Source organism: Schistocerca cancellata, chromosome 1 (genome assembly GCF_023864275.1).
Source record: "Schistocerca cancellata isolate TAMUIC-IGC-003103 chromosome 1, iqSchCanc2.1, whole genome shotgun sequence".
Lineage (NCBI taxonomy): Eukaryota > Metazoa > Arthropoda > Insecta > Orthoptera > Acrididae > Schistocerca > Schistocerca cancellata.
The window spans coordinates 1021959763-1021984636 of NC_064626.1; the positions used below are offsets into that span (position 1 = coordinate 1021959763).

At 44.0% G+C, this 24874-nt stretch overlaps 1 protein-coding gene across 2 annotated transcripts in view; it reads right to left on the minus strand.

Moving 5' to 3' along the window:
• The window catches only part of LOC126089452 (ras-related and estrogen-regulated growth inhibitor-like), a 579634-nt gene that overhangs the window by 267485 nt on the left and 287275 nt on the right, over positions 1-24874 (minus strand). The gene's annotated exons all lie outside the window — the stretch shown is intronic.

Sequence of the window (24874 nt, forward strand, 5' to 3'; positions counted from 1 at the left end):
CTACTTTTAATTACGGTCAACTATGTTTTCTGACATATTTTTAAACTGGTTTTCTACTACTCTCTGATAATCAAAAGAAAATAATAAAGAAACTATGAATTTTATGTATGAAAATGAGCAACAGCCACAGAACAGATGGAAATCTCTTCCAGTGACGTCTAAAGCGGGTGTTAATTCATAGATTAATAACTGTAATAAATAGCTGCAAACATAATGAGTCGTTTGTGCGTCGGAACTTTACTATATGTATTTTCTTGTATTATCTACGTCTTTCAGAGGGCACGTAACTCTTGCAAGCAGCATTAAGAGCTCCACGATTTCTTCCCTACCCGCTGCGAGGTGACAGTAAACCCCACTGTTAGATCGATTGCTAATGTTCCATTGCAGGGCAGGAAGTCATAAATCTGTTGCAGAGCTCCGTGTGATGAAACATGATGGCTGGCAAGTAGTATGTAATCGTGATACACGTTTGCCGGCATAATAACCGCTTTACCGTTCCTCGGCCTTCATTAGCCACGGAATGGCACGTTTTTGCGTGACATTTGCTACCGCGGGACTACTGTACGCCGTGCATGTACGTTTCTATGGCGCCGCGAAATGGCTCGTCGTGACTGTGCGTCGGAACGTACGCATTCTCCGGTATCTGATCCCACTTGGCTGCTAATTAAATGAGCTATGGCCGCACGACCGTTCAATGTACAAGCCGAATGCAGCCGTGACGATGAAGTCGTGAAAGACGACTCCCGTCATAACACAAAGAAGAAAATCGAAGTCGTTTTGCGAAGCACCGACCCGCACCACACGCTAAGTTCAATGAGAAAAAAAAAAAGTGCGCAGACGGCAACTTAAGCTTCTGCCTGTATGATGTTCAGAAATGTAGCATATGTATATGTTTTGTGTCACGAATATGTTTTGCCCGTTCTCTTGATCCGAAATGTTATTCCTTATTTGAGGACCAGTGGATCTAGCAATGGAGACCGTCCGTCCTCTCATCCTCCTCTGCTATGTGGCGTCATTCGGATACGGTTTGTAGACGAGCAACTAAAACGAAAACGCCACAAACCGCGGTCGGCTGGCCTACGGCCCATGGGACGCCTTCGATCGCTGTATGGTGTCATCATTTTTACCTTGACCACCAAATTAACCAAAGCGTTTTTTACGGATTCGATGGCAGCTAAATATTTGTGACATCAAGAACACCGACCTTTTCAGCTGTGCTCTTATGTTCCTGATTAGCCACAAAAATCGTGAAAAACTCGGACAAAACCGTCACAATATTAAAGGAACTCATTCCTGAAAGAGCACGTTCTTACATGTAAATAACACCGAATAATGCAGAACACACTCCTGTTACATAGTAAGAGAGTGACATTCGCTATATATACACTCCTGGAAATGGAAAAAAGAACACATTGACACCGGTGTGTCAGACCCACCATACTTGCTCCGGACACTGCGAGAGGGCTGTACAAGCAATGATCACACGCACGGCACAGTGGACACACCAGGAACCGCGGTGTTGGCCGTCGAATGGCGCTAGCTGCGCAGCATTTGTGCACCGCCGCCGTCAGTGTCAGCCAGTTTGCCGTGGCATACGGAGCTCCATCGCAGTCTTTAACACTGGTAGCATGCTGCAACAGCGTGGACGTGAACCGTATGTGCAGTTGACGGACTTTGAGCGAGGGCGTATAGTGGGCATGCGGGAGGCCGGGTGGACGTACCGCCGAATTGCTCAACACGTGGGGCGTGAGGTCTCCACAGTACATCGATGTTGTCGCCAGTGGTCGGCGGAAGGTGCACGTGCCCGTCGACCTGGGACCGGACCGCAGCGACGCACGGATGCACGCCAAGACCGTAGGATCCTACGCAGTGCCGTAGGGGACCGCACCGCCACTTCCCAGCAAATTAGGGACACTGTTGCTCCTGGGGTATCGGCGAGGACCATTCGCAACCGTCTCCATGAAGCTGGGCTACGGTCCCGCACACCGTTAGGCCGTCTTCCGCTCACGCCCCAACATCGTGCAGCCCGCCTCCAGTGGTGTCGCGACAGGCGTGAATGGAGGGACGAATGGAGACGTGTCGTCTTCAGCGATGAGAGTCGCTTCTGCCTTGGTGCCAATGATGGTCGTATGCGTGTTTGGCGCCGTGCAGGTGAGCGCCACAATCAGGACTGCATACGACCGAGGCACACAGGGCCATCACCCGGCATCATGGTGTGGGGAGCGATCTCCTACACTGGCCGTACACCACTGGTGATCGTCGAGGGGACACTGAATAGTGCACGGTACATCCAAACCGTCATCGAACTCATCGTTCTACCATTCCTAGACCGGCAAGGGAACTTGCTGTTCCAACAGGACAATGCACGTCCGCATGTATCCCGTGCCACCCAACGTGCTCTAGAAGGTGTAAGTCAACTACCCTGGCCAGCAAGATCTCCGGATCTGTCCCCCATTGAGCATGTTTGGGACTGGATGAAGCGTCGTCTCACGCGGTCTGCACGTCCAGCACGAACGCTGGTCCAACTGAGGCGCCAGGTGGAAATGGCATGGCAAGCCGTTCCACAGGACTACATCCAGCATCTCTACGATCGTCTCCATGGGAGAATAGCAGCCTACATTGCTGCGAAAGGTGGATATACACTGTACTAGTGCCGACATTGTGCATGCTCTGTTGCCTGTGTCTATGTGCCTGTGGTTCTGTCAGTGTGAGCATGTGATGTATCTGACCCCAGGAATGTGTCAATAAAGTTTCCCCTTCCTGGGACAATGAATTCACTGTGTTCTTATTTCAATTTCCAGGAGTGTATACATACATACATACATACATACATATATATATATTACTGGCCATTAAAATTGCTACACCACGAAGCTAACGTGCTACAGGCGCGAAATTTAACCGACAGGAAGAAGATGCTGTGATAAGCAAATGATTAGCTTTTCAGAGCATTCACACAAGGTTGGCGCCGGTGGCGACACCTACAACGTGCTGACACGAGGTTCGGCCAAAAAAAAAAAAAAACGGGTAGTGTATAGTGGAGAAAAACTATTTTGAAAGAGGATTTGAATAGAATACGGGAAGGAGGTATAGATAGGACTTTTTGGGAATAATGATGAATGAAGGGAGATCTCCAAGAAGCAAAGAAAGTTTTGTTTGCCAAATACTGCAGTAAAACAAACCCTGTCCTTTCCTTGTGTTATCCAACTATGTGTTTGTGTACCCTTGTGTATTTGTTTTCTTCCTGTCTCTGTGTAGTTTCATAGAATTTCTTCTTCTAATACTAAGCTTCATTCACTATGATGAGGAATACTGTTATCCTCGAATATAATTGGCATTAATAATATGTTATTTACTTTGTAAAGATGTTAGACATTATTTATTCTGTTCTGTTTTAATGCTCATCTGTAAAGTTGATGTTTCAAAAGTTATTCTGATCGTTTATGTATTTACTTTATCATAATTCCTGTAACACTGATGTATATGTTAGTTCGATTCTTTTGTAAAGCCTGTACCACAAATGTTATCTGTATTGTTATGTTCTTTAATGGTGTATTTTGTACCTTTGTTATTGTATTCTTATGTTGTAAAATTGTAATTGACACCAGTTCATCAAATTAAGTAACTTGTAAGTTCCATTTCACTGCACACTTTTCTGTTGGTCATAGTATATGGACAATATGTGAGAAGTAGGGACTGTTAGTGTTTTCACGTGTGTTAATAATTCAGCAAGAGACTGGATAACAGCATTGCTGGTTCTAAGGACAATTCCAAAAACTTTGTGAGTGCACAAGTGGTGGTTTATGGACTTGCTATATTGTCTGCAAGACTTCTAAGGTCAATTCCAAAAACTTTGTGCGTGCACAAGTGGTGGTTTATGGACTTGCTATCTTCTCTGCAAGACTCTTCGATGGTGATTGTGCACCTGCACCGTCGCAACAGATGGCTGCTGGCCATCTCTACAAGGACTACAGTGGGCCTGTCCACAATTTCTACAAGGACTGCAGTGGGTCTGCACCTCTGGTGGCCCACCAACACCAATACCATACTCTCTACCAGGACTACAGTGGGTCTGCTCTGTGATGACCTACCTACCAATATTCTTCAAAACTTCGAATGACTCTGCTGTGGGTTTGCTCTGTTGTGGCCCATTACCTGTCAGCATGTCAAGAGTCAGCACTGTCTTTCCGTTGGAAGGACAACACTACTTCTTCAAGACTGCATGGAAATCCACTATTTCTGTGTGCAATTTCTTTTACTAATGAGACTTTCTGAAAAAAACTGTAATTACTATTATGATGAATGATCAGGATTGTCTTTATGGACTGTGAGAAAATTTTAGCTTTTGACCAACATTTTATCAATAAGTGTGTGCATTGGTTATCTTTGTTAGTGTAATTATGAAAAATTTTATCAAATCATTATTGGCCACTGGCCAAAACAATTTGTAAATTTTTTTGTGGGGAGCATGGGGGCTATGTAAGTAGGCTGTTTAGATTTTTATATTGGTAATGCCACGTAGCGCTCTGTATGAAAATCACTGGCTGTGCTGTGTGCAGTCTGTGGCTAGTTTGCATTGTTGTCTGCCATTGTAGTGTTGGGCAGCGGCAGCTGGATGTGAACAGCGCGTAGCGTTGCGCAGTTGGAGGTGAGCCGCCAGCAGTGGTGGATGTGGGGAGAGAGATGGCGGAGTTTTGTAATTTGTCATGAACTGCTATATATATATATATCATGACTATTAAGGTAAATACATCGTTTGTTCTCTATTAATATCTTTCATTTGCTAACTATCCCTATCAGTAGTTAGTGCCTTCTGTAGTTTGAATCTTTTATTTAGCTGGCAATAGTGGTGCTCGCTGTATTGCAGTAGTTCGAGTAATGAAGATTTTTGTGAGGTAAGTGATTTCTGAAAGGTGTAGTTTAATGTTAGTCAGGGCCATTCTTTTGTAGGGATTTTTGAAAGTCAGATTGCGTTGCGCTAAAAAATATTGTGTGTCAATTTAGGCACAGTCGTGTACAATTGTTATAAGGGGACGTATCATCTTGATCAACTGTGGTATCGAGTTGAAGCTGCATTGCCCTGCATTGGTCGTGGATAATGGTGGTGGTAAGCGCCAAATTCTAATCTGCTGCATACAAGGTTTCCTTAACTCAATGCCCAGGCGTATGAAGGCCGTTATTACGGGCAGAGGTGGTTGTTCTGGGTACTGATTTCTCAGGATCTATGCACCCAAATTGAGTGAAAATGTAATCACATGTCAGTTCTAGTATAATACAGTAGTGTATATGTACAGGATGAGTCACCTAACATTACCGCTGGATATATTTCGTAAACCACATCAAATACTGACGAATCGATTCCACAGACCGAACGTGAGGAGATGGGTTAGTGTAATTGGTTAATACAAACCATAAAAAATGCACGGAAGTATGTTTTTTAACACAAACCTACGTTTTTTTAAATGGAACCCCGATAGTTTTGTTAGCACATCTGAATATATAAACAAATACGTAATCAGTGCCGTTTGTTGCATTGTAAAATGTTAATTACATCCGGAGATATTGTAACCTAAAGTTGACGCTTGAGTACCACTCCTCCGCTGTTCAATCCTGTGTATCGGAGCGCACCGAATTACGTAGGGATTCAAAGGGAACGGTGATGGACCTTAGGTACAGAAGAGACTGGAACAGCACATTACGTCCACATGCTAACACCTTTTTATTGGTCTTTTTCACTGACGCACATGTACATTACCACGTACACACGTGGTTTCCGTTTTCAATTACGGAGTGGAATAGAGTGTGTCCCTACATGTCAGGCCAATAGATGTTCAATGTGGTGGCCATCATTTGCTGCACACAATTGCAATCTCTGGCGAAATGAATGTCGTACACGCCGCAGTACATCTGGTATAATGTCGCCGCAGGCTGCCACAATACGTTGTTTCATATCCTCTGGGGTTGTAGGCACATCACGGTACACATTCTCCTTTAGCGTACCCCACAGAAAGAAGTCCAGAGATGTAAGATCAGGAGAACGGGCTGGCCAATTTATGCGTCCTCCACGTCCCATGAAACGCCCGTCGAACATCCTGTCAAGGGTCAGCCTAGTGTTAATTGCGGAATGTGCAGGTGCACCATCATGCTGATACCACATACGTCGACGCGTTTCCAGTGGGACATTTTCCAGCAACGTTAGCAGATCATTCTGTAGAAACGCGATGTATGTTGCAGCCGTTTGGGCCCCTGCAATGAAGTGAGGACCAATGAGGTGGTCGCCAATGACTCCGCACCATATATTTACAGTCCACGGTCGCTGTCGCTCAACCTGTCTGAGCCAGCGAGGATTGTCCACGGACCAGTAATGCATGTTCCGTAGATTCACTGCCCCGTGGTTTGTGAAACCCGCTTCATCGGTAAACAGGTAGAACTACAACGCATTCTCTGTTAATGCCCATTGACAGAATTGCACTCGATGATTAAAGTCATCAGCATGTAATTGCTGATGTAGCGACACATGAAACGGGTGAAAGCGGTGACGATGCAGTATGCGCATGACACTACTTTGACTCAGTCCACCGGCTCTCGCAATGTCCCGTGTACTCAAGTGTGGATTCATGGCAACAGCAGCTAACACACCAACTGCACCCGCTTCTCCTGTGACGAGCCTGTTACGGAACCGTTTGCGTGCTACGACCATACCTGTTGCATACAGTTGGCGGTAGATGTTTTGCAATGTGCGGCACGTTGGATGCTCTCTGTCCGGGTACCGTTCTGCACATACACCCTGCAGGCTTCAGCTGCATTTCGTCGACACTCGCCATAGATGAGTATCATCTCCGCCTTTTCAGAGTTCGAATACACCATGGTCACAGTTCCTACAACACTACACTGTCACAGACGTCTGGTACCACGGTGTACTACAGTTGGTCTGCGTGCGCAGACGAATGCAGAACAACATTAGCAGCAAGCGCTACATGCGGACACTGCGACAGCTAGACCAAACCACAACATTGCACTACAGCCACACTCGTAAACACGGTCGTCATCGTAAACATGTCCCTGCAGATGCTGCTCGCCGACCGTGGCCCGTGTTTGTTACAACACGCAACTGAACGTCGGAGGTGTCAAGCTTCAACTTTAGGTTACAATATCTCCGGATGTAATTAACATTTTACAATGCAACAAACGGCACTGATTATGTATTTGTTTGTATGTTCAGATGTGCTAACAAAACTAACGTGGTTCCATTAAAAAAACGTAGGTCTGTGTTATAAAACATACTTCCGTACATTTTTGTATGGTTTGTATTAAACAATTACACTAGCCCCTCTCCTCACGTTCGGTCTGTGGAACCGGTTCGTCAGTATTTGATGTGGTTTACGAAATATATCCAGCGGTAACGTTAGGTGACTCACTCTGTATATTACCGCGGCCGTCAAATCTCCAGCAACTGTATTTCTGTTTGTTGAAATAATAAGCAACCAATCACGCAAAAGGAATTTTATTCATTTACTGATTTCAGGCATCTAGTGCCCTTCCTCAGAACACTGTACGAAAAAATATACTACAAATAAGTAAAAATCAGATAAGAATATTAAAAGAAAGAAAAATTTAAAAATTTAAAGATGAAAATGTGGTACACACTTACATTTGTCGCATTATTATACTTGCAGTGACCAACGACGGCAGCCCAATTTAGACTTGTTCTGCGCACCTGCGTCAAGCATTCTCCGACAGGCAGCGAGCGCTCGGAACGCTCTGGTGTCAATGTCGTTGCCAATGTGAGCATTAAACGCGATCATAGCGAGCTATTTAGCGAGTTTTTATTTCATTTGCTGCGGATTGTCGTGGATAGTGGTGGTGGTAAGCGCCAAATTCTAGTCTGCTGCATACGAGGTTCCCTCAAATGCGTAGCATGTGTATGTACTATCGCAACTGTCGGGTGGAAGCGGCAACAATGCAACCTCTGTCCGTATCTCGACCTGAGCGAATCGCTACCGTTCATGGATCGGACTTTAGCGAACGTCAAAAGTAAGGAGGTGCATGCAGCATATTGCTGTAGTCCTAAAATAATGAGAACCATATGTAACACATAATAAATTTATTAATGCAAAGAAAGCTCGTAAATGCTTATATGGGAACCATAGTGCAGTTGTTATTGTTCATGTGTTTCCTAATGCGAGGGCGCTAATGTGCTGCTTCTTGGACTCGCGTAGGCGCGCCGACCCCGGATCGAATACGCCCGGCGAATTAACGACGTGGGCCGGTTTGCCAGCCAACCTGGATGTGGTTTTTAGGCGGTTTTCCACATCCCACTAGGTGAATACTGTGCTGGTCCTCACGCCTCGCCTCAGTTACACGACTCGCAGACATCTGAAAAACGTCCGCACTATTTCATGGCTTACGCTAGACACAGGTAGCTGTGGTACACTAATTACGTCCCAGGGGGCACGGGGTGGCGACAGTAAGGGCATCTGGCCACCCTCTGATACTAACATAGCCAAAGCCATAGTAACAAGGCCGACCCCGCGTTGGAGTGGGACAAAGGCTCAAAGAAAACGATGATGATGCGTTTCCTAATGGTTTTCACCAGCGATGTGTCATTAACTGTGTAACTGTAACAAATATACCCTGAATGGTGAGTTTGTGATAAATCTCCATTGTTTTGTTGCCTTGAAATTGCGTATTGTCATAACATGGTAGATGGAATAAAAAGCACTCCGTCTTTAGGCCACAAGTGGCCCATCGGGACCAGCCGACCGCCGTGTCATCGTCAGCTGAGGATGTGGATAGGAGGGGAGTGTTGTCAGCACCCCGCTCTCCCGGTCGGTACGATGGTTTTCTGTGACCGCAGCTGCCACTATTCGGTCGAGTAGCTCCTCAATTGGCTTTACGAGGCTGATGAGTGCACCCCGAAAATCGGCAACAGCGCATGGCGGGCCGGATGGTCACCCATCCAAGAGCCGGCCACACCCGATAGCGCTTAACTTCGGTTATCTGACGGAATCGCTGTATCCACTGCGGCAAGGCAGTTGCCACTAGCTGGAATGAGGAAACAACAAAATACGACGAATCCAAAATGGAGTCTCAAAATTAGTGAGCTAAGGATGTCACATGATCGTTTTCCGATTTCAGCTGAACGTCAGCCGCGAGACGTCGTACGTCATTAATTTAGTCACTCGTGAATAGAGATGCGCGCGGCAGCACACTGCTCTCGTGCTCGGTGTCACCTCTGAAGATCTGGGAGCCACTATTTCTCACTCAAGTAGCTCTTTGATTGGCTTCACGATTGGCTTCGTCGCCCCATAGAGGGAAAGCCCTGACAGTACCAGTACCTGAACCCTTGTTCTCTGAGCGGCAGACATTGATCGCTCAGTTGCGGAGGCAAGCCCCTTTACACTACACGTGAAAAAAAAATGTGCGTGTGGTGTAACCTATACATTTCGATGCCCCTCAAGATGAATATTATGGCAAATAGAAACTTCGAGCCATATATTCCCATATACTAAACTGTTTGTCTACCCTCTTGAATAGTTGTCCGGGTTAACACACGGCTTTCGGGATCCTAGTAGGAATTCGAATCCGCCCGGCGGATTAACGACGAGGGCTAGTGTACCGGCCAGTCTGGATGTAGTTTTTAGGCAGTTCCCCGCACGCAGCCAGGAGAATATGGGGTGGTACCCAAATCGCCGGCACGGTAGCTCAGCGTGTTCGGTCAGAGGGCTGTAATAAAAAAACTGAGTCAAGGAATCAACGATCAATTTGAACGGATGCCTTGTGACATCCGCCCAGACCAAACGCAACGAACAATATCTAAAAAATAAAAAATAAAAAAAGTCCCGTCTTAGTTACACAATTCGCAGAATTTAAAAACTGTTCGCATGTTTTCACATTAAAAACAAAGCAAACAGTAACCGTGACGATCACGCACAGAAGCGGGATAGAGGCACAAGAAAAAGAAAAAGATAAAATTCTTTATCTTTTCTATTCGTATGTTTGATTTCTTTGATATATCATTCATAATGAGATCTTCTCTTTTTCTCATGTGTATCTTACATAGGCCTCCCCTGAGGTGCGTGTTAAACGCAGCTGCTAGGGAAACTTGTTCATTGCTCACTTAAATTAATACGACCAAGCCGTTTGACGAGCTCTTGTGTTGCAACCGCAGTGACCTTTCTTGACTGTTGCAAGCCGAGTCTCAGTCCTTGAATAAATCGTTGCAGTATTAACATGTTGCAGGGGAACTAAAGTGCGTGAAAAGCAGTTACTTCATAAGCTTATGAGTCTCATCTTGTCACACTGTTTTGAGATCTGCCTCGGCAGTGAGGAACATACGGCTACTTTTTAGTGACACACACTAGCAAACATACTGCTAGCAATCATTCTGCTCTTAGCAATGTTCGTATGGATAATAATGTTAATAGCTACTAATATTTTTCAATTACAGTAAATAATTGTCTTGGACTGCCCGCCATCCATGTGGAGCATATACTGGTCTCATCGCGGACTTCTAGTACCCAGCCACATACAATTTCATCAAAGTGTAAGGGCCTGAAGATGACGTTGATGCAACGTCGAAACTAGTAGCCAAATAAATATGAAATCTTAAGTACAGCTGGAGGAGTTTCATTTTTAATAAAAATAAAACATTTTTCCGTCTTTGGGACGAAATACAGCATTGATTCAGTGTATCAGGGATCCGACAGTTTATTGGTAGGTTCGTGGAGGTATTCAGTGGTCGAATCACGATGATCTGGTGTCCATGAAATCATAATTGACGATGTCGTTGGGTCAACACCTAGGTGTGGTGCTGCGAAGTTCCATGTTCAACAATGTGCGATCAACGGTGTGCTCCTAATTACTTGTGCGTGCACCACCATTTTGCTCCTTCAGCAGAGATGCCACGGATCACCATCTATCCTACTTTACAGATCAAACCTCCAAACCCCACGTTCTATGAAGAGTCGTGGGCATCCAGCCACTTAGAGCTTAGTGGTAGTTTTACTGTTCTTCTATCTCCTTCCGTGGATCCTCACGACAGCAGCATGTGAACATTCGTTCCGTTTCCGGAATACTCGTTCACAGGCTCTGCGAAGTAATAATCTGCCCTTTGTCAAAGTCGCTTATCTCAATGGATTTTCCCACTTATAGCCCATATCTTCGCTACAGCGATCCGCCATTCTTGTCTGCTCCGCTTATGTACTTTTGTTACTGCGTCAAGTGCCCGCAACGCCACGCGGTGGCATCCAACTTCGCGCTTGGCAGTGGTCATAATGTTTTAACTGATTGTATCACTGTCACCGTTTCATTATTGAAGCCTACTAGTCTTACTTTAGCAAGAGGTAAATGATTACTGGTCCGGTTTCATGCAGAGCCATGATCATGTAAGAAGCAACTCCCAGTACAACCCGTCTGCATTTGGTTGTTCCGGCCACAAGCAGTTTTCCAAACTTGAATACATTCACTCAGTGCACCAATATTCCATTTCCCTAACACATTCTAAGATTACGACCTTCGCATTAACAGCTTTCTATTATATGAAAATCACTGGATAATGTCTACAGGCAATACGTGCAATGAAACGCTATTGCGCCTCTCGTAGGATGGACATTAAACAGTAATAGAGTTAATCCCGGACATGACCAATTCACATTGCTCTGCAAGGAAAATACAAACTCATTTGTCGATGGTTAAAGTGGAACGGCATTTTTCTGAGCTACAAAAACCAGCCGTGCAATTTCTAACATACGTGTCATAAGAGACTAACAATTACGCAGCTAATTCCATTCACACAGCGCCATTATCAAGCAGAATAAAAACTGCTACTACGACCGGAGCCACATTAGTATTGCTTACGGTGCTGCTTGACGCAGAAAACAGGGTTGGGGCAATGCAAGGTGCCATTATCCAACCAACAGTCTGCTGTTTCCAGTTTGAAGACTGTGTACGACTGCTGAAACGCAGTGCGATACCAATTACGTTCTTGTCAGCTATTGTCTGCGTAAAACTCCTTTTACTCTTATGTGGCCTTGACAGTCTTTTATGCTGTAACAAGTAAGACGTACCGAATTTACTAGTGGACATTTTAAAGAAAAAAAACATTGTTATATTTCTTGTCTGTTATACATTTCGTGCGCAATATATATGGTACAGTAAGGCGACCTTCGGTACCTAGTGCCTTGCAAAACAGAATCGCTTATTTAGTTCTACGAATATAATACACACTCCGTATCTCATTGGAGTGTTGACAGCTCACGGTACTTTACAACTTCATTTATACCTCCATACCTGTTATACCTGCCACTCGCGCCGAGAGAAAAAGACTGTTTCTGTGTAAGCAGGCGAATACTGTTATAATTTTTTTCTTATGATCTCTCTTCTAGAAACACGATCAAGATAGTTTTACACTCTATTTCGAGAATAATGGCCGTTTAAAATCTGCCAGCACTATTTTGCAAAGAGAACGTTGTTTTTCATCTACCCCACTCGTCGGAAGTTTTCTATAGCTGTTCCGCATATAAAGGCAGCCCAGTTGTTTTTTAATACCAACTCGTTCGAGTGGGCAACCTCCAAATACAGAAAAGTGCCTCTTTCGGGTTTGTATGTCAATATGGCATGCTGAAGATGTTAAGCAATAAAACATACGTCGCATAAGAGTCTTGTAAGCGGTTATTTTGGCAGATGTACTAACCTTTCTTAGAATACTCTCAGTAAATACAGGACGTCTATTTGCCATGCCTATCAATGAACACACAACATCGGTTTGAAGGATAGCAAACGTACGCCCTTTATTTACTGAGTGAATTTTAAGGAACCTCAATGTATAGGTGAAAGACCGTATTAGTACGACGAGCGAGGGGGCGCATAGTTTACGGGAAGTTATTGGTATGAACAGAGTGCAAATTGCATCCAGATTATTGTTTACCGCCGTTTTCTTAAATGAATTAAGATGAACTGTGGGATTTCCTTCGTCATCCTAGTCCAATTTGGATGGTGCTCCGACTCTAAAGGCTTCGTCACTTTTTCAATTCACTCCTGAGTGCGTCAAATGGCATGACACTAAAGATGCACTAATAATGTACTGCGGTTTCTGTATCACTCTTCCACATTTTTTCGAATTCGCCGATATTTAAGCCAAGCTGCTATTTTGTAAACTGAATTTACTGCACTAAATTAAATATCTGAAATCAATGGATATAATTAACTTCAGTGACGTACAGTGAACTCTGTTCAAAAGGACTGAAAGTGCAATGCAATGAATGTTCTCTAACCAGTTAAATTTCGTGCTAGACCGAGCATATGCTTTAATCAAATTAGCCACCTAGACACGAAGGCGTTAAATTTAATGAAATAGTTGTATATTTCAGCCCACGGCCTTGCCGCAATGATAAAACCGGTTCACTTCAGATAACCGAAGTTAAACTCTGTCGAGCTGGGCTAGCACTTGGATGGGTGACCATGTGTCGAGCGCTGTTGGCAAGCGGAGTGCACTCAACCCTTGTGAGGCAAACTGAGGAGCTACTTGACTGAGAAGTAGCGGCTCCGGTCTTGTAAACAGACATACGGCCAGGAGAGCGGTGTGCTGACCACGTGCCCTTCCATATCCGCATCCAGTGACATCTGTGGGATGAGGATGACCCGGCGGTCGGTCGGTTCCGTTGGGCCTTCCAAGGCCTCTTCGGACGGAATACAGTTTTAGTTCCATATTTCTATGAAACTGAAAGCCACAATCCATATGCTCATGCCTTTGGTATGAGGCTTCTATGTGGTTCTGATCTAACACATGTCGACAATCTAATTGCATGGAAACTGCGTATATGGTCTCGAGCTATTTCAAAGTGTGGAATTAGAGAAAAAATAGTATTTCTAAAAATCAGAAATCCTACAGAATAAAAAAATCATTTTTTCATAGTTAGAGTGTCTTGAAAATCAGTGAACGCGAAAATTATCTCTCAATTATAAAGTTCGCGCTTGATCGTAGCAAAGATGCAGTGAATATCTTTAGACACTTGCACTTCTTGCAATCTGTGAAATAGCCGTTGCGCTATCAGGGGAAGTACTGCAGCTATAAATGCGAAAAAATGGAATACTAGTATTAAAATATGGAGCACTCCTCAAGGGCATTTGTCGCTAAAACTGAAAATTTATCTACTATCGCTCTTTGAAAGTTATCTAGCCTAAGGACTTCCGAAACATAAATTACTGAAGAAATGCTGCCGCGTATCAGACAATTGTGGCCATCAAATTCACATCATGTATGTGGTATCACTGGTCAAAAAGCTAAATATTTGCTTGAAACAATCATATTAACATATCTAATACATGTGTGGAGTTCAAATAAAAAGAGATTGAAACGCAGTAGAATGGAACAGTATGCACGGTTGACAGAGGGAACATGTGGACGTGTTATATCATTTTCAATGTATCCATACTGTAAAACAGCCAACCGAGCGGGGTGGCGCAGTGGTTAGACACTGGACTCGCATTCGGGAGGACGACGATTCAATCCGCGTCCGGCCATCCTAATTTAGGTTTTCCGTGATTTCCCTAAATCACTCCAGGCTAATGCCGGGATGGTTCCTCTGAAAGGGCACGGCCGACTTCCTTCCCAATCCTTCCCTAATCCGATGACCACGCTGTCTGGTCTCCTTCCCCAAACCAACCAACCAACCAACCAACCTATAAAACAGCTACTGTTGAGACATGTTTTTCAAGGAATGTTTAGATTTTCATGAAATAATGTCTCGTTCCTGATTTCTGACTCTGTTGATCATAATAATTACCTGTTACACATCACTGTGCTTCTACGGGCATTTGACTTGTTAAACTTTCAAACATCGATTGTATACAAATGCTAAGTTTTATAGGAAAATGAGCTTTATGGGTGGTAGAACAAACACATCTCCGTATTTTAAAGTCATTTTTACTCGATTAGACCAGTTCGACCCGCAGTATTTCCTTTGTAAGCACGGGTACTTGTAGACCGGAAAAAATTTCCGTAACATATGAGTATGTAGACACATCCACAATTTTAACGATAACATAGTTCGCAGAATAGACCTGTATAAGAGTCTCTTGCGGTTAGTCAAACCTGTTGTTGCGGCGGTATGAAATCAGTTAATGATGTGTGATCTAAAATACAAATAACGGTAGTTAACGAGGGAGAAAGTAGCCCACTTTATTGCGTTTCCTTTCCCCGCTTTTCATTTCTTTTTCTTGTTCAGCTGGTGTTTATTTTTTCTTCGTATTTGTTTTCTTCTCTCCCGTTCCTCTGTTTCTCTTTCTTTCTTTCTAATGAATTGGAATTTGTTTTTACAGCTTGTATTTACACAGCTTAGTTTAATGCGGCAAGTCACAATCTACACTCTTACTGGTTAAGTGTTCATTTATCATTTGTTCGTTTCACAATGATCAGCGTAAGATAACACGATGGTATAAAACGGCAACTATTATGATAAGGAGATAAGATTTCAATAAGGAAATGTTCTCTAGTTATCACCCTAGTAACAGCGCGATTTTGATATAACATTGTGACGAATTTCGTATTTCTCAAGTTCACCAGTATCTACAGTGTTCCCCATAAAAGGGTTTTCAGTGTATGAACTTTAATAACCGAGGAGGTATTAATGAACGTTTGAGAAGAACTCGGCTATAGACTTGATGTGCGTCGTGTGACAAACGGTGCTCACATTGAACCATTTATAAGGTTCTTGGTAAAACTGTTTGAGTTGCTTTTCATTTGACACATCATTTATAGCTGTAAGTTTAATATTATAAATATCATAAATCATTAAAACCCCAATATTCATTTATAAACAACCTGTACTTCAGGGTACACAAACCATAGAATGTAGATGCAGCGTTGCGCGTCCTTATAAACAAAAATTCCGTTTGGTATACACTAATGCACCTACAAATCTACATATTTACTTCATTAGTAAGTGAAAATGTGGAAATTATTGTTATTACACGTAACTCTAATGTCTTAAACGTCGCTGCTTCTTCGAGCGCAGCTGTTTTCGGAAACTATTTCACAATTTTAGTGTACCAAACCAGCCACGTATGATGAGACAGTTCTTTGTCATTTATAATTCAACTTGAACACATATGTCGCTGAGGCTTTCATAAGGAAACTCTTTAACTTTGTAAACCGTTAATTGGGTCGGTAGTGATTAGTGACTATTCGTCAAGGACCAAGTACCTACCAACTTCTCATAGTACCATTGACGCTAGTCCTCCATTTGTCAGACTAGCTGACTACCCAGAGTTGCTTGACTATAAATTGCAGGAAAAGGAGTTGAATCTGTCAGCTGTGTAAAAGCTGCTGAGATTGAAACTAGCAGTGTTAATTTTCCAGATACTAAGATATAATAATTTGCTATTTTGACAGATTAATATGTTGAATTTAAAATTCACTTATGTAAATTTTTGCTACAAACAGTATTGTGCCACGTATGGCTAAAATTAGAGCAGGCGTTACACAACTACGCTTGTATGTCAAACCTTCTCCACCTTCACCCCCACCTTCACCCCCAATCCCATTACCACAAATGAGAGTGCCATGGGGTTTTACCTTGCACAGTGCTTTTTCCGAGATAGTAAGCCTTACGTGAACTATGTTTGGTTGAAATTCCTTCATGTGTTCCAGAGACATATTTAAATGTCACGTTCTTCCATTCCTGCCCCTCCCCTAATCCCACCTCCATCCTAAGACGGGCTAGAGGTGTCCTAATCATATAGCATGTTGTGAGTCATAAGTGCACCAGTTTCGCCTAAAATTACTCCAAGGCTTCCACGATAAAGTGTACACATCCTCACTTCATTAGTATCCCTACCCCCAGGGCCTAATCGTAAGTAATGTCATCGAAGAGCCAAACAGCTTCGAAAACTATAGAGTCGACACTTCGATAGTACCAACGTGTTGCTTGCATCTCATGAGCGAAACCATGTCAAATAAATGAGATAATCCCTAACATCTGATGGTTTTTTCATAAATTACTAATGTAGCTTTTTTTCAGCTACTTTTACATATAATCCACTTCCCATTCCCATTCGATTCTTAAGGGTGCTTCGGGTGTGTTAGCTCAACAGCATATTTTTTTCAGATTGGAAGTCATAAAGGTACCAAATACGGGAACTGTTCTAAGAGTTACACGCACAAGTAGGAATGCTAGGGGTGTCTTGTCTCACCTATGTGGCAAGTATCTCCTGGTAATAAGTCTAATTTATCCCCAGTTTAGGCGAAGTAGCTTGCGGCGTTTCAGAACTATGCTGGGACGTATGCACATCCATTCAACGCTGTAAAAACGTACTTTTGCTTAATTTTTGTAACAGCAGCATGCTGTGGGTCCTAGCAGTCAAATAAAGCGGCGCGCGTGACCGCAGAAGGCAGGGTGCGTACGGCGTGAAGACGGTTGCCCGTGTCAAGGCGCTATTGCCCTGGACGTTTAGGCAATTAACGGCTGGAGTAGCGTGCAGTAGCACGCGGGATGGCCTGAGACACGCACGCTACTGTACAAGCGAGATAGAGCATATCTTCTAAATTACTACTTACGGGACGGAGAACTTAATGAGACGACGGAGCAGCGGTCATCCTTCGTGTTAAGCAGATTACAAGCTCCGTACTCGAGGAAAGGCTTAATATGGACAACGAAATACTCCTAAGGCACATAAACTGAAAGGTGTTGTGCGTGAACGAATAAAATGAAATGAATAACAGAGGACGGTAAACGAATCATTCCATCAGTTATATAGAGTTATTTACAGAGATCTGCGTGTGGTATGGACAAACGTCGATGACAAAGGCTTTAGCCACAGCCCATCGGCCTGCTCTTACTGCGAAGCAGTTGCTGTAGCTGCTGCTGCTCTTGTTTTAGTTGTTGTTGTTGTTGTTGTTGTTGTTGTTGTGGTGGTGGTCTTCGAACGCTGGTTTGATGCAGCTCTCCATGCTACTCTAATCTGTGCAACCCTCTTCATCCCTATTTACCTCGCATTCAGGAGGACGACGGTTCAATCCCGCGCCCGGCCATCCTGATTTAGGTTTCCCGTTATTTCCCTAAATCGCTCCAGAGAAATGCCGGGATGGTTCCTTTGAAAGGGCGCGGCCGACTTCCTTCCTCGTCCTTCCCTAATCCGACGAGACCAATGACCTCACCGTTTGGTTTCCTCCCCCAAACCACCCAACCCAACATCCCTAGTAAACTGCTGATCTTTCTGAATCTGCTTACTTTATTCAACTCTTGGGTGCTCTCCGTACGAGCTTTACACTTCGCGCTTCCCTCCAATACTACTTTGTGTCTCGGAATGTGTCCTATCGACCGATCCCTTCTTTTAGTCGACTTGTACAACAAATTTCTTGCCTTCCCAGTTCTATTCAATGCCTCCTTATTAGTTAGGCGATCTACCCATCTAATCTTCAGCGTTTTTCTGTAGCACCACATTTCAAAAGCCTCCGTTCTCTTCTTGTCTAAACTGCTTGTCGTCCGTGTTTCACTTCCATACATGGCTACACTCCATACAAATACCTTCAGAAATGACTTCCTACCAGAAATTTCCCTTCGTCAGAAACCTCTGCCAATCTACATTTTATATCCACTCTACTTCGCCCATCATCAACGAGCCAGACACTTTGCAGTTCACAAAATTGATATATGTAATTTACAGCTCAGAACAATGTGAATTACAAGTGCATAACTGTAGTAGATGCGCATGAAATTAAAAAAAACCATGAGGAAGGAACAAGGAAAACAAAGATGTAAAGGGACAAGAGGAATATAAGATGCAGAATTACGTTGTAAGACCTTGGATTACCATTTTGAAGTTGTAATTTGTGGCGAAAGGGCACTCAGTGACAAGTATAGATAAGGCAGATGAAGCGACAGGTTACTTCAGAGTTGAGTTCTAGTAACGCAGGATTCGTGGATGGGGGAGGTACTGGAAGTAATTTACGAATAAATCATCGAGTGATTTGTTAGTATTTGATGCCGAAGAAATGTTATAATTGAGGAAAGACGTTTAACGTTCCGATTAATGACAAGACGATGAAACAAAAACAGTGCAGATTAGACCAACTTGAACTTTCACCGACGTTAGTTAATTTAGAATGAGATCAAGATGCTGCTACAAGTGTCTACTGTCTGAATATTGTTACAGGGAGCAACTATAACTGTACATGATCAGCAATTAACCATAAAATGTTTACTTTCAAACGTCTCTGCAGGCAAGCTTTCTACAGTTCTGTAACGTATCGGGTGTTCTTAGAAGGGAAACAAGGTAACTGATGTCTCACATCTGTCATCACCTCCAAAATGTTTTCAGTATGGGTAGCCGTCTAACGCACGGCTTTCCGAATTGGGAAAGAGCGCCTGGTGCCGGGCACGAATCCGCCACGTGGACTAGTGTCGAGGTCCGGTGAGCCAGCCACTCTGCGGATGGCTTTCAGGCGGTTTTCCATCTGCCTCGGCGAATGCGGGCTGGTTCCCCTTATTGCGCCTAAGCTACACTATGTCGGCGATTGCTGCGCAAACAAGTTCTCCAATTACGCGTACACCACCTTTACCACGCAAACATAGGGGTTGCACTCGTCTGGTATGAGACGTTCCCTGGGGTGTGGTGTCCACTGGGTGCCGCAGTGCACAATAACCCTGAAAGAGTGGTTCGGTGTGGGGCGGCGGAGGGGTGGACTGCGATAGTCACCGTCGGGTTGTGGAACACTGCGGCTGTGACGGGGACAGGGCCTCTCCGTCGTTTCTAGGTCCACGGTCAACATACAATACAATGGGTTAATGCACTTATCTTAAGCGTTTGATGCAAACAATGATTAAAATTTCTCCACTGATCCATGTCCCACCCATACTATATCTTTTTTCCTTCATTTTTTAGAATAGCAAAATCACATAGGGCAAATGAAGCTGAGTATAATTAGCGCGAATTAGTTGTCATTCTGGTTTTGACCAAAATATGTTCACATTAAATAACTAAAAACTAAACTAAAATCCTCCCGAACAGACCATGAAGTCACGACGGCACCAACCGACCGCCGTGTCATCCTCAGGCCGTAGGCGTCACTGGATGCGGATATGGAGGGGCATGTGGTCAGCGCACCACTCTGCCAGCCGTATGTCAGTTTCCGAGACCGGAGCCGCTACTTCTCAATCAAGTAGCTCCTTAGTTTGCCTCACAAGGGCTGAGTGCACCCCGCTTGCCAACAGCGTTCGGCAGACTGGATGGTCACTCATCCAAGTACTAGCCCATCCCGACAGCGCTTAACTTCGGTGATCTGGCGGGAACTGGTGTTACCAATGCGGTAAGGCCGTTGACACATTAAAAAACACACCACCTAAAACAATGTGTGACTCAGGATAAAGAGGTGTTTATGTCCCATAATATGAATACTCATACTCGGATGACTTTCGGCAGCAACCACTGGCTTCCATAAGAAGTGTGTAGACGAATATTTTAAGATAATTGGTTTTAAGATAATTGGCACCTGAATCAACAAGTAATTTCGAAAACAACGAGAACGTGCTTTTTTCTCTACAACAGTGTTACTGCAGATAAAACTCGGATACGCCATTATGAGCCTGAATAACTACCATTCCTTGTTATAAACTCAAGGGCTTAACACGAAAAGTTTGTCAGAGTTCTAGTCGCTTATATACGTAAATACTCTGAAACAGGGGACAGGAATAAACTAGTTTCAAAAATACACTCCTGACTCCGGAAAGGTAGTTAAGGGATTTAAGTGACAAGCGTATTCTGTTATCGCAAAATGACAAAATATTGCAGCATACTGCACGCTATTCTATGGAACCAAATCCGTAAACAGTGGTATGCCAGCAACGAAGAGATTCAATGATTCAATGGAATCAGAAGATACGGGGCGAAGGAAGAATAGTATTGCAGACGGCGATGTCATTGGAGACGAAGCGTAAACTCTGATTCAACGTGGTTTGGGCTCTAACTGTCAACAGTAAACAGTCAAGGCAACTTCAGAGAGCAATGAAGTTTGACCAGAGTATATAAAAAAAATGGTTCAAATGGCTCTGAGCACTACGGGACTTAACATCTGTGGTCATTAGTCCCCTAGAACTTAGAACTACTTAAACCTAGCTAACCTAAGGACACCCATGCCCGAGGCAGGATTCGAACCTGCGACCGTAGCAGTCGCGCGGTTCCGGACTGCGCGCCTAGAACCGCTAGACCACCGCGGCCGGCAGAGTATATACATCTACACTTATCTTGTACATGTATTATAAATTAAAGTCCACCACCACGTTTTTCTCTCTGTATGTGAACACTAATCTCAGGAATTGCTCAAAATATTTTGGCACGTTTTTCACTAACACGTAACCTGTCTAACGAGGAAGGTTTGAGAGTTTAAATTATAAATATGCTGTTAATATTGGCTGAACTAGAAAATTGAAGTCCCCGTCCGTATTTTTCCGTCTATATTGAAGGATCATCTCTGTAAGTACCGCAGAAATTGTGATACAGTTCTTACTAATAGATAGGCAGGTTGAGGAGTAGCGCCGTATAACGATCGTGCCTTGGAGGCGGTTAAGTGGGAGATGTGTCTCAGAGGTGGATAGTAACAGATAGTGACGCGAGACTGGACGCGCACGTAGTTTATGTGTCAGCCGATAGAGGACAATATTGGATAGGGGGCTGATTTTAGTTTCGATTGTGCCCACTAGAGTGCACTAAAGTAATGGAATGTAAACTGTCCTAGTACGTTCATAAAGTGTTATTTGTCTTTTTATGTATGTAAAATGTTGTAAATGTGTTTTAGCAGAATGAGTGATGCGTAAATGTGGTTTAAGGTCAATATGGAGAAAATTGTTTAATGAGTTATGTAGTAGGATATAGTGTGGGAACGTTTGGAAGAAGTATGGATATGGACAAAGGAGATTTTTGTAGAACAGATTTGCAAAGTAAGTTTATGGTAAAGGGAAAGTTAATTCAGGTATAAATAAAAATAGTAAATAACTTTATGCATAAACAACACTTCAGCATATTAGATAATTATGTCGGTAAAAAGGGCAGTCGTGAGGTTTCAAAAATGGCTCTGAGCACTATGCGACTTAACTTCTGAGGTCATCAGTCGCCTACAACTTAGAACTAATTAAACCTAACTAACCTAAGGAAATCACACACATCCATGCCCGAGGCAGGATTCGAACCTGCGACCGTAACGGTCACGCGGTTCCAGACTGAAGCGCCTTTGATGGCACGGCCACACCGGCCGGGCAGTCGTGTGGTTTACTATTTTGCGATTGGTTATGGATGAAAAGTGTGGACTGACGCGGGAGAGTGTTGTTTTGCTATTGGCTGTTGAGTAAACTGACCAATGGTAAAGCAATATACTTCGCGCGCCTTTCTCTGCTGGTAGAGAAGACTTAGAGTATTGTAGAGGGAGTCGAAGGCTAGCCATGAAAGAGATCGGACATGTGCAGTAGTAGTTCCGATGTAAACGATAAGTTGCCGCATCTAGCAGTATTTCATACATCAAAAGTGTTGGAAAGTGACGATATAATTATTCCGATGTATGTGTAGAAATTTCGGAATTATTAAGTGAATTTTGTGACGAGAAGAGACATATATTCCGCGTGGCGTATTGAGCAGGTCGGTGGCTAAAAACTGTGACTGCATTTGGTACCGACAGACTTAATATTTGGCGAGCATTATCAATCAAAAAATATCAGTATTTTTGTAGCTATTACGTTTTCGGGAATTGCAACACCATAAACGTGCTAACGTGAGTGAAAGGGATTGTGAGTGACTGTGTTAAGACTAGCACAGGCTTGGCAGTGAAAGTTGTTCACCTAAGTTTCAGAATATATTAATTGAGGACAAAATTTCCAAACTCTCATTTCGTGTTTCTCCCGCAACGTAGATTAGTGACTTAAATTTCAGCCTGGTTAACGTCAAAGTACAGTAGGTTTCACTCGACTTTCCTACTGATGATCTGCTGAGACAATGTTCACAGGTAGGTGCAGGTTCGTCGTAAAGAGACTGAAAGAACCGCGCTGCCGTAAGGTTTACAAGAGAAGTTCGGTATACAACTTATTACCTCTATGCCAGACAAGTGATGCAGTCGAAGAGACATAGTGCTATCGATGAGAAGCTGGGGCGGGTATCTAGCATTCAGTGACTGAGAGGAACAACGGCAACGTAAATGCGGATGGCTGAAAGAGGATTCGAATTCGGGCACTTCTGAATTTAAGTCCTTGCCTTAACCACTGCGATACCTGACTCGGCGATGTTGCGCAAACACTGTGAGCGTTATGGGTTGGCGACATGCTGTTTTATTAAGAATTTGAAAGCCACAAGGTCACGGCTGTACCGCCAGTCGGTAGCGGTCTGCTTGCCCCGTTTCTCGTATCGTTACCTTTTTTCCTCTTTTTCTTTCGCAGCGCTCTCTCCTACGCGTAGAACAGGGCTGGGCTACAGGGCGTGTGGATGAGCTTTCTCGTGTGCGCGCACCGCTGTCGCCTCGAGTGACTTGGAGCATTCAAGTGCCTCCTAAAGGTCGAACTTTGTACTGTTTGCTTCCGATACTTTCTTCTACAAGTGTATTGCGTTCTACGAAAGTCCTCGCGTGAGCATGCAGAGAAGAGATGCAGCCGGAGGGCCTCTGGACTGTTTGCTGACACGCCGCCCAGCGGCAGGTGTGGTTATGTGCTGTTCCGGCCCGGGACAGCACCCTGCATTCCATTACACTCTCATCGCAAGCTGCGTAGCAGAGAAACCTAGTGTCACTACACACACACACACATAGACACAGAGCCACCAACTTGTTTCCTCGTGGCGAAAGTGACGTACTGCGAACGTCATACTTTAAACTGCTTCTTGTCCACTGTGATCACTGGACGCAGCACACGGTTCATACCGGAAGAGAACTCACGTATTGTCGACACGCCCTCATGCAAGTCGTATAACTATCGTCATCATCATTATCTACTTCCATTTGACAGTCACTGTGCCCTCTAGATTTTTACAAAAGTTACGATCTTCCACTACACTCTCACGTTGTTGTTGCTGTTGTGTTGGCAGAAGTGCCAACATCGTGTTAAGAGTGGAGGCCGAAATGCACGCGTTTTAGCTCACGCAGGCTGGCGTGAGGAGGGAAGAACTATACTGACGAGAGGTCTGGAACATGACAAGGAATGAGAATACAGAAAGCGGGCATAATTAGTTTGATACTTAACTTTAATCCATTAATGATGAACGTCGCTCTTGACGGTACAATAGTCACAATATTATCTGTTCAGAAGACATAGTAACTGAATATGGCGCCTTGCTAGGTCGTAGCAAATGACGTAGCTGAAAGCTATGCTAAACTGTCGTCTCTGCAAATGAGAGCGTATGTAGTCAGTGAACCATCGCTAGCAAAGTCAGCTATACAACTGGGGCGAGTGCTAGAGAGTCTCTCTAGACTAAACCTGCCGTGTGGCGGCGCTCGGTCTGCGATCACTGATAGTGGCGACACGCGGGTCCGACGTATACTAACGGACCGCGGCCGATTTAAAGGCTACCACCAAGCAAGTGTGGTGTCTGGCGGTGGCACCACAGTTGCATCCAGCAAAATACGAGCACAATTTCCCTTTCAAGGTCTGGTTGGTCTCGAAGTGATAGCCACAGTGAAAATCAAAAATAGCGGACATTTCTTTTCACCAATTCTCTACACAGGGCGGCAGCTCGATGTCTGTGCCAAAAATGCTGTCCACATAACCAGCAGTTCATGCGAATGAGGAGATGAGAATCAAAGAGAGTCAAGTCCGGGCTGTATGGTGGTTGACCAAAAACTTCCTGCAGGATCGTCTTAGTTGCAGGTACAGTCAGTAGCCGAATGTTGTCGTGAAGGAGGACA